Source organism: Suncus etruscus, chromosome 10 (assembly GCF_024139225.1).
Source record: "Suncus etruscus isolate mSunEtr1 chromosome 10, mSunEtr1.pri.cur, whole genome shotgun sequence".
Classification (NCBI taxonomy): domain Eukaryota; kingdom Metazoa; phylum Chordata; class Mammalia; order Eulipotyphla; family Soricidae; genus Suncus; species Suncus etruscus.
Window position 1 is genome coordinate 3,303,482 of NC_064857.1, and position 11,549 is coordinate 3,315,030.

At 43.9% G+C, this 11,549-nt stretch overlaps 1 non-coding gene across 1 annotated transcript; it reads left to right on the forward strand.

Annotated features, from left to right (window-relative positions):
- The first annotated feature begins 4,471 nt into the window (after positions 1–4,471).
- On the forward strand, positions 4,472–4,631 carry LOC126021279 (U1 spliceosomal RNA). The gene has a single exon (XR_007499848.1). It is a non-coding gene; the product is annotated as a U1 spliceosomal RNA (small nuclear RNA).
- The last annotated feature ends 6,918 nt before the right edge of the window (positions 4,632–11,549 follow it).

The following is an 11,549-nucleotide window of genomic DNA, read 5'->3' on the forward strand; positions in this document are numbered from 1 at the left end:
CTGGCAGTGCTCAGGGGTTACTCCTGGCTCCATGCTCAGAAATTGCTCCTGGCAGGCACAGGGGACCATATGGGACGCCGGGATTCGAACCGATGACCTTCTGCATGAAAGGCAAACGCCTTACCTCCATGCTATCTCTCCGGCCCCAACTGTTTAGATTTTTGAGAAGGGAGAGCACATTGCTCAGCTTCTGTTCCTCTCCTTTGTAATGCCTGGCCACTCTGGTCACCCTAGGATTGGAGGTTTCAGTAGCACCAACCCCCTAGCAGCCTTTATTGATCCTCTGGTGGCCTTTGCCTAGAAGCATGCACTTACAACCCTCGAAATTCATGGGAATTAGTTTATAGGAATGTTTGACACAGGTGCTGATGTTTCTATCATCTCTTCACAATTCTGGCTTTGTAACTGGCAGTGCAAGAGATAGATACCTTGGCCTGCAAGGAGTAGGTTCATCGCCTTCTTTCTCTGTCCAACAGAGTGCTACATAGCTGAAAAGCATTAGTCCAGAAGGGCAGTGGCTACTTTCCAACTACATGGAGGTCCTCTACCCTGTTTAGATGGGTTTGAGATCTACATGAATGGTGGCGTGCTCAATACCATAGTCCTCCCCCAGCTCCCTCTCTGGTTCCCAATTCAAAAACCACACCTTCTTAATTGGGGCCACTGCTCTTCAATGCCTGCCACCTCTCCACTTCAGTGGCAATCTCACAATCCTGTGTGGGCTCAACAGTGGCCCCTAAACAACACAAAATTAAAAGCACTGGTAGATCTGATAGAAGAGCAACTTAAGCTGGGACATATTGAAACTGCATTTTCAGAAAGAAAAATTGCCGTTGTAGTTAACTTAAGAAATATTAGTTCTAGAGTCCGGAGTGGTGGCTCAAACGTTAAGGGATCTACCTTGCTTACACTAGCCTAGGTTGGACCACAGTTCAATCTCCCCTGCGTCCTCTATGGTCCCCCAAGCCAGGAGCAATTTCTGAGCACATAGCCAGGAGTAATCCCTGAGTGTCACCGGGGGTGGTCAACTCCCCCCAAAGAAATATTAATTCCAGAGCTGGAAAGAAAGCACAGCGGTAGCACGTTTGCCTTGCATGCAGCCGATCCAGGCAGGATGGTGGTTCGAATCCTGGCATCCCAGATGGTCCCATGTGCCTGCCAGGAGTGATTTCTGAGCCCAGACCAAGGAGTAACCCACATAACCCCAGAGTGCCACCAGGTGTGACCAAACAACTAAAAACCAAAAAAAGAAAGAAATATTAATTCCACCATCATGCTCATGGCCACCTTACAACCTCATCTCCCTGCCCCAGTAGCTATTCCTAAAGACTGACCGCTGGTTCTGATAAGCCTAACAGGTTAGTTCTATAACATAGCCATACACCCAGAGGACTGTAAACACTTTGCATATCCCATTCCCTCTCCTAACAATAGGATTCCTGTGTGTAGATTTCAGTGAACCGTTTTACCTCAGGGACTGACCAATTCACCTACTATATGTCAATATTTTATTGGTGTGATTTTACATCCTGCTCGTGCAAGATTTCCCCATGCTTATCGTTTTTATTTGCTTGCATGTTCTAATAGAGAGCTTCAGAGGTCATGTGAGGATGTGATGACATGCTTGCTAGTGGCTGGTTTACAGGTTGTTACAGAGAAAATTCAGACACTAGCCCCATATAAATATTTGGATTATTTTCTGGAACACACGACAGTGCATCCCCAGAAAAATCTCCATTTACCAGAAAGTTCTAAAGACCCTTAGCGATTTTCAAAAATTACTGTGGCCACTAATTGGATTTGCGCCTCACTTGGAATTCCCAACTCTAAGCTCAGTGAGCTACTTCTCAACCTTCAGGGGGACTCTGCCCTGGATAGCCCACGGCAGTTAACCCCTTAAACTCAAAAGGAATTAGAATATTTTAAGGACTGGCTCCAAAAGTTCTATCTTTCCAGGTTTACCCAGGGAGAAAGAGTATGATTGTTGCTCTTTGTTCCACCTATCTCCCCATGATCTGGCCCACTAGAATGGCTCAGTTTACACAACAAGCTTCTCACCTGTGTGAGATATTTGGAATTGATAGCTGCCCTGATAATTAAAGGGAGATTGTAAGTGCATGCCCTGCTGGGTTCCGATCCTCATGTCATAGTTCTGCCCATTCCCCAAAAACAAATACAAGGAAAGAAATTGAATCCATTCTGACCCTCAGCAAATTCTTCAAATAGCTTTAGACATACTCAGCATACCAAGGGGAAAATGTGTACATTTTTTTCTAGTTTTGATATCACATCCAGCAGTGATCAGGGGCTACTCCTGACTCTGTTCAGAAATTACTCCTGGCAGGCCTGGGGGACTATATGAGATGCTAGGAATAGAACCAGGGTTGACTGCTCAAGGCAAATGCCCTACTCATCCTGCTATTACTATGGCCCTAAAACATGTATTTTCTTTTTTGGGGGGGGAACCACACCCGGTGGTGCTCAGGGATTACTCCTGGCAGTCTGCTCAGAAATACCTCCTGGCAGGCACGGGGGACCATATGGAACACCGGGATTCAAACCAACCACCTTTTAATAATTGTTTTGTTTTGTTTTGTTTTTTTGGTTTTTGGGCCACACCCGGTGACGCTCAGGTGTTACTCCTGGCCATGCGCTCAGAAGTCACTCCTGGCTTGGGGGACCATATGGGACGCCTGGGGTTCGAACTGCGGTCTGTCCAAGGCTAGCGCAGGCAAGGCAGGCACCTTACCTCTAGCGCCACCACCCGGCCCCAAAACATGTATTTTTAATGTGAATTTCTTTATTGAGATAGAGTATTGCTTCTTTGGACTTTCAGTAGAGAAAAAAAGAAGATATGTGTTATTTATATTTATAGATGTATATATTTTATATATTTATATTTACCATATAAATATATAATTATACATTATTATATATTATAAATTTTATACACATATTGATATAATATATTAATTATATAATTATTCCTATAATTACGATGATAGAAATATATTATATAAATATACCATTGTACTATGAATATATGGTTATATATTATATTTATATATAACATATATTATTTTTTATATTATTATATATATATATTTCCTGGGGATACTCTGTCTTGCTCAAACTGGCATCCAATTCGCTTTCCCCAGATTCCAATTCAGGAGAGCATTTGGGGGGCACCCTTTCCATGCCTTTAGTGGCCAGTTCTTTTATTTCTGTTTGCCTGTGAAATAAGAAATCTCTGCTTTTCAGTGAACATGGTCCGAGATAAGAGAGGCAGGCACAGAAGCTGCAACACATCTGTTCATTGTGCATGATTCCGAGCACCTGTATCCCGGGAACAGCCAAGTGGATATTTTCCAGAGTTCTTGCCAATCTGAAGGACAGAGGAAAGACTCTTTTCACCTCCATGCTGGGCCTGGCCAGGGGTCAGCTGACACTGTTTGACATGGGACAGGACAAGGAGAAGTTGTAAGCTCCTGGATTTATTCCAACCTGTGAGAGCGCAGCACAGTAAGGGAAGTGAGGACGGAATTCCCGGTCCCTGAAACAGGAGGAAAAGGCAGCAACTCCCAAACACAGGTGGCTCCCGGTCACCCACGGGGCCAACAGTGGTATTTCCGGAACCAGCCCAGAAATCCATGTACCTCGTTTCAGGAAACCTTCAGTTGGCCAAGGTCGGGAGGAGCAAAGTGGCCAGGACTGGGATTGAGCTGCCAAGCTTGGTGGAAACTGGGCCGTAGTCCTAGTATGACACAGACGGGAAAACACTGAAGGGACAATGGAAAAATGTGAGGGAATCGGGGTCTGTGAACACCCGTGAAGGAACCTGGTGACAAAGCCCCAGGGACACTGTGGTGCTTTGAAGAGAATACTCTGGAGTGACAGATATACCTGTGGACGCTGTGGTACTGTGGAAGGACGATGGATGTCCGTCCCATGGACACTGGGATACTGTGGAGAGAAATTGGGTGTCAGTTGTCTCCGTGGACACTGTGAAAATAATTAGGGTAACAACTGTCTCCTTGGACACTGTGGAGGAGCACTGTAGTGACAAATTTCTAGGATCTCTGCCAGATCCCCCAGACCCTGCCTGCCTCTTGGAAGTTGGGGTACACAGACCTGCTGTGTGTTTTTAGTCCCAGTGTGTGTGAGCAATTCTTTCTTATTTTTTTTGGTTTTGGGGCCACACCTATTTACACTCAGGGATTACTCCTGCTATGTGCTCAGAAATCGCTCCTGGCTTCGGGGGACCATATGGGACACCGGGGGACCAAACCGCAGTCTGTCCTACGCTAGTGCGGGCAAGACAGACACCTTACTGCTTGCACCACCGCTCCAACCCCCAAAATTCTTTCTTTTTAGGTACACAAAGAACTAGGGTTAAAACTTCACACAATAGTTTCCTTTGCAGAAACTTCAGAGAAAAAAAAATAGAAATGATCCAATAGAAATGGTCCTCATACTTACTTGGCAAGGGAGATACCATGATCACGAAGGAGGTTTCCCCAGGACGAGGCTCATCCATTGCACTCCAGATGTGCTGACCCCTGCGATTTCCCCAAATGTGGGAAACTCGGCTGCATACTTTGTGGTAGTGGGGGACTGTGTTAAAATTTTTGAAAAAAGAAAAAAGAAAAGAAAAAAGAAAGAAATGGTCCTCATATTGCCTTCTAATTAAATGTCTTTTAATTGATTCCTTTGGTTTTCTTGTTAAAAAGATGTTTTCCCTTGCGTCTTCATCTGGCTTTCCCCAGTCCCCCTGGGAGTCGGCTTTGTTTTCCCCAATAAAGACTGCTTTGGACCACATTTGTTTTATAAAAGGCGGATCATTTTGGACAGCTAAATTTTGAATAAAGACCTAATAATCAAAGAGGCAATGAAAAAAAAATGAAGACTGCTTTGGAGGCCTGGAGGAGGAGCTGCCATCTTGGCTCGTGTTTCCAAGTGGTGGAGCAACTGGCTCGTGGGTGAACAGCTTAGGTGTGAGTCTCTGGCTGCTCTTCCTTCCCAGCTGTCTGTGGATTATTTCCTGAGTCGGAATGGCTGCTGGAATTGCTGAGTGTCTTGTCCTTCCCGGATTTGGGGCATGGGGATCCTTCTCTCTCTCTGGGAACGCACAACCCACCATTCAACAATCCCTCATCAGTAACCGGCCAGTGAGGGGATCCCAATCAGGAGGCTGCACTACTGCACAGTTTTTTATTTCCCTGCTCAGGATTTTGGGGTGTCTCTTCTTATTTTTGTCTCTCACAGTGCAAGGTCAACCTAAGCCCTGGCTGTTAGAGATTGGGAGGCAAGGAAATGGATCTCCGCCATGCTCTTCTCTTCCTCACAGCCTTGATTGCCCTCATCTCATCAATAGTGACTACTCGATAATCCATTCCTGACTTTATTTCTCTATTTCTTTTTTTTTTTGTTTGTTTTTGTTTTTGGGCCACACCCGGCATTGCTAAGGGTTTCTGCTGTCTGCTCAGAAATAGCTCCTGGCAGGCACGGGGGACCATATGGGACACCGGGATTCGAACCAACCACCTTTGGTCCTGGATCGGCTGCTTGCAAGGCAAACGCGCTGTGCTATCTCTCCGGGCCTATTTCTTATTTTTTTAATATTTACTAATCTGTTTATTGTTGTTGATTTCTTTTGGGGGGGTTGGGTTTGGGGCCACACCCTGTGAGTTCAGGGGGTTTTCCTGGCTCTGTGCTCAGAAATCGCTCTTGGCTTGGGGGACCATATGGGACGCTGGGGGATCAAACCAAGGTCCATCCTAGATTGACCATCACTTGCACCACCACTCTGTGTCTCTCTTTTGCTAATGTCACCTTCTAATGTAAATCTCTTCTAATGTAAATCAACTTCCATAGAGTTGTAAATTTTCTGTTTCTGCGGGTTAAAGCACTTACCATTCATTTGGCCAACCCTAATTTTAAATTTTTTGTGGGTGTTTAGGTCACAATCAGTGACGCTCAGGGGTTCCTCCTGGCTCTGCACCCAGAAATTGCTCCTGGCAGGCTTGAGAGGCCATATGGGATCCCAGGAGTCAAACCAGGGTCTGTCCAGGGTTGGAAACGTGCAAGGTAGATGCCCTACCACTGTGGCATCGCTCTGGTCCCCTAATTTAAATTTTGGCAACACATATGGTCCCCTAAACATCACCAGGAGTGACCCCTGAGGAATGAGCCAGGAATAAGTCCTTAACACCGAGGGTGTGGTCCTAAAATCAAACAAAATTAATTTTCTTTTTAAGAAAATAAATGTTGGGCCCGGAGAGATAGCACAGCAGCGTTTGCCTTGCAAGCAGCCGATCCAGGACCAAAGGTGGTTGGTTCGAATCCCGGCGTCCTATATGGTCCCCTGTGCCTGCCAGGAGCTATTTCTGAGCAGACAGCCAGAAGTAGCCCCTGAGCAATGCCGGATGTGGCCCAAAACCAAAAAAAAAGGAAAAGAAATGTTGGGTTGGAGTAAGAGCACAGCGTTAGGGTGTTTGCCTTGAAAGCAGCCAATCCGGGACAGACCCAGGTTCAATCCCTAACATCCTATATGGTCTCCTGAGCCTGCCAGGAGCGATTTCTGGGTGCAGAGCCAGGAGTAGCCCCTGAGTATCACCGGGTGTGGCACCAAAAAAAAAAAAAAAGAAGAAGAAGAAAAAGAACCTGTAGTTTAATAGAGTAAGGAGAGCACACTTGTCAATCACTGTCTTTGTGGGAAGGACAAGAGGGACCATCCCTATGTGGGGAGAAAGAAACCCTTATTCACTGCTGGTGGGAATTCTATCTAGTCCAACCCTTACGGATAACAGTATGGAGATTCATTTGATCCAGCTATACCCAGAGGCCAGAGCAATAGCACCGCAGGAAGTCCATTTGCCTCACATGCAGCTGACCCAGGTTTGATCCCTGATATTCCATGTGGCTCCCTTATCCTGAGCACAGAGTCAGGAGCAAGCCCTGAACACCATCAGGTGTGGCCCAAAACAGTCAAAAAGAAAAAATACCTCTTCTGGGAATATACCCTAGGGGCCAAGAAATACAATGCAGGAAAGGCTTCTGCACTCCTATGTTCATTGCAATACTGTTCACCAGGTCTGGAAACAATCCAAGTACCTGAGAACAAACGAATGGGTTTTAAAAAATAGTGCTAAGGCTGGAGAGAGCACAGCGTTAGAGCATTTGCCTTGCATGCAGCCAATCCAGGACAGATGGTGGTTTGATTCTCAGCATCTCATGCGGTCCCCTGTGCCTGCTGGGAGTGATTTGTAAGCATAGAGCCAGGAGTAACTCCTGAGCACTGCCGGGTGTGACCCAAAAACCAAAACCAAAAATCGTGTTCATTTGGGGGGACATTTTGGGGGATGCTGGGGATCTGACTTGGGTCACCATGTGCAAGGCAAATGTTCTACCTGCTATACGATTGCTGCGGCCTCGTATGTCATGTCATTTGTTTTTATAACCAAATATTTTCATTTTAAATAAAATGGGATAACGATAGGCAGTTTAGGGAGGAAATTAAAAATGTACATTAAAAATACCTAGCTGTCATCTTTAGCAAATGTTTTGCTGTATTTCTTTTTACTTTCATGACTTTATTTAAGCACCGTGGTTACAAACTTTATCTGAGCACCATGGCTACAAACTTGTTCGTGATTAAGTTTCAGTCAAATGATGAGACCACTCTTCACCAGTGCATGTTTCCTGTCCAATGTCCTCGATTTCTCCCACACCCTCCCTCCACCCTGCCTGCCGCTGGGCAGACATTTCACTACTCCCCTCTCTCTCTCTCTCTCTCTCTCTCTCTCTCTCTCTCTCTCTCTCTCTCTCTCTCTCTCCCCTTTTCTCCCTGTTTGACACTGGTTTACACTATTACATATTATTATCTTATATATTATATAATACATATTATATTTTATTGTATTATATTAATTATATTTTTGGTTTTTGGGTCCCACCCGGCAGCACTCAGGGGTTCCTCCTGGCTCTACGCTCAGATATCGCTCCTGGCAGGCTCGGGGAACCCTATGGGATGCCGGGATTCAAACCACTGACCTTCTGCATGCAAGGCAAACACCCTACCTCCGTGCTGTCTTTCCGGCCCCTATTCCATATATTTTTATTATAATAAAGGGATATCAAGTATATCACTTTATCCCCTTTCAGCTCCCTGTTTTTGTCCAGAGTGATCAGCCCCAACTATCATTGTCATTGGAGACCCTTCTCGACTCTAATCGCACCACTCTACTATTTGTGGCTGGCTTTCTATCCTGGGCTGGTCCTCCTGACACTCATCTCTATTGTCCCTGGGTATTATGACCATACTATCTTTGATTTTTCTTATATCCCACAAACGAGTGAGATTATTTATGTCTGTCCCTCTTCCTCTGACTCATTTCACTCAGAATCAAAATCTCCATGTCCATCCATGTAAAACAAAATTTTATGACTTCATTTTCCCTAACAGCTACACAGTATTCCACTGTAGATGTACCACAGTTTCTTCAGCCATTCATTTGTTGAAGGGCATCTTGGGTTGTTTCTGGACTCTGGCTATTGTAAATGATGCTGAGATGAACATAGGAATGCAGAGGGCCTTTCTGCATGATGTTTTGGGGTTCCCAGAGTATATCCCTAGGAATGGTATTGCTGGATCACATGAAAGCTCAATTTCTACTTCTTTTCTTTTTGGGGGGGGGTGGGCCACACCCAGTGATGCTCAGGGGTTGCTCCTGGCTCTTTGCTCAGAAATTGCTCCTGGCTCGGGGGACTATATGGGACACTGAGAATTGAACTGAGGTCCATCCTGGGTCAGGCAGAGGCAAGGCAAATGCCCCTGTGCTATCGCACCAGCCCCTCAATTTCTAGTTGTTTTTTTTTTTTGAGGAACATCTATATTGTTTTTTAAAGAGGCTGGACTGGTCTACATTCCCATCAGCTGTGAATGAAAGTCCATTTCTCCCAGCATCCATACCAGCACTGATTGTTCTTGTTCTTTGTGATGTGTACCAGTTTCTGTGGCATCAGATGGTACCTCATTGTAGTTTTGATTTGCATCTTCCTAATGATTAGTAAGGTGGAGCATTTTTTCATGTGCCTATTGGTTATCTGTATTTCTTCTCTAAAAAAATGTCTTTTCATTTCTTCTTCCCATTTTTGTTTTTGTTTTGGGGCCACATCCAGTGGCACTCAGGGATTACTCCTGGCTCTATGCTCGAAATCATTCCTGGCAGGCTCAGGGGACCATATAGAATGCCAGGGATGGAACTTGGGTTTCTCCCAGGTCAACAGCATGCAAGGCAAAGGCCCCATCATTGTGCTATCATTCTGGCCCTCTTCTTTCGATTTTTGAATCGGGTTAGATGTGTTGTTTATTTTTTCTTGCAAAGTTCTAACAGTGTCCTGTATATCTTAGATATTAACCCCTATCTGATGAGTATTGGGGAAATAGTTTCTCCCATTGTGTGGGTGGCCTCTGTATTTTAGTCACTGTTTGCTTTGAGGTGTAGAAGCTTTTCAGTTTAATAGAGTCCTTAAACGTTTGTGTGTCCTTCCATTTGCTTGGCCAGTGGTGTTTCCTCCTCGAAGATGCCTTTAATCTCAGTGTTATGGAAATTTCTTCCTACGTTTTCCTCCATGTACCTTATAGTTTCAGGTCTAATATCAAGGTCTTTAATTCATTTTGATTTGACCTTTGTGCATTGTGTTAAAGAGAGAGATGAGTTCACTTTTTTGCATGAAGTTGACCAGTTTTCCAGTATCATTTGTTGAAGACGCTTTCCTTGCTCCATTTTGTATTTCTTACCCCTTTATCAAAGATTAATGGATCATATGCCTGAGGGGTCAGTCTCAGAATATTCAAGTTTATTCTATTGATCAGAGGGTTTGTATTTGTTCCAGTTATTTCATTATTCCATGCTGTTTTAATGACTACTGATTGGTAATACAATTTAAAGTTGTGGAAAGTGATGCTTCTCATCTTTTTTTTCCCAAGAATTGCTTTCATTCTTTGTGAACAGTTATTGTTCCAAATGAAATTCAAGAATGTTTGATTCAGTTCTTTAAAAAAATGTCCTGGGTATTTTTATTAAATATGTACAATGCTTTGGGGGTATATTTTAATGATGTTAATCCTCCCAATTCATGAGCAGGGTATGTGTCTCCATTTAGCTGTGTCTTCTTTTATTTCCTGAAGCAGGGTTTTGTAGTTTTCTTTATATAGCTCTTTCACCTCCTTAGTTAAGTTGACTCCAAGGTACTAGATTTTCTGAGGAATTATTGTGAATGGGATTGTTTTTTCCAATGTCTCTTTCATTATTCGTACATATAAAAGCCATGGATTTTTGCATATCAATTTTGTAGCCTGTCACTTTAGTATACAAATCTATTATTTCTAGGATCTGGAGCAATCGCACAGCAGTAGGGCATTTGCCTTGCATGTGGCCAACCCAGGACGAACTCAGGTTCGATCACTGGAATCCCATATAGTCTCCCATGCCTGCCAGGAGTGATTTCTGAGTGCAAAGACAGGAGTAATCCCTGAGAGCCGCCAGGTGTGGAAAAAAAATCTAGTTTCTAGAAGCTTTTTGGTAGAGTCTTTAGAATTATCTAAATTTAGTATCATGTCATCTGCAAACAGTGAGAGCTTGACTTCTTCCTTGCCTATCTGGATGCCCTTGATATCTTTTTCTTGCCTAATCTCTATGGCAAGTACTTCCAGTACTATGTTGAATAGGAGTAGCGAGAGAGGGCAAACCTGTTTTGTGCCAGATCTTAGAGGGAAAGATTTCAGTTATTTTTTCCCATTGAGCACATAATGTTTGCTATGGGCTTGCAGTAAATAGCTTTGACTAGATTGAGAAAATTCCTTCACTTTTTATCATGTACGAGTGCTGGTTCTTGTCAAATGCTTTCTCTGTATCTACCACATACAATCTCAAAAAAGACTTTTGCTCTAAGTCTCATTTCATTGTTTCTCTACCCCAGTTGTGGGGCTGGACATTTACTCAGGGAGAAACTTGCATTTACATATCGCATATTTTCATTTACATATTTGCATATTCTTTCAGCAGAGAAGGCATTTAGAAGTCCAGATATAGGCGCTGGGGCGTTCGTTTCTATGTGGGTGTCAGTGTTCCCAAGTCTTCTTGATGACCAGAACAGGGCTGTGGAGGACACCACTTCAAGAATAAGGAGGATTCATGAAAAAAATGCCAAGACTAGAACTGATTTTGAAGGCAGGTGCTCAAAGCAGAATAAAAGAAAAGTATGGCGGATGAAGTTGTGTTCTCTGTTGTCAGAACCCAAATGCTGGGAAAATGGTGTTATTTGATTTTCCTCTGGCCAAGGGGGCTGAGTTTTTGACATGAGGTGCATGTATGCACCATGAGGGCACTGTCTGAATAGAGATGAAAGCTATCAGAACCTACGGGGCCACATTTGATCATTACACAAACCAATGAGGGAGATTTTCTATTTTTGGTTACATTTTTGGTTTGCTCTAAAATGTATAAATTGGCTTTTACTTATAATATACTTAACAAAGAGAGCTG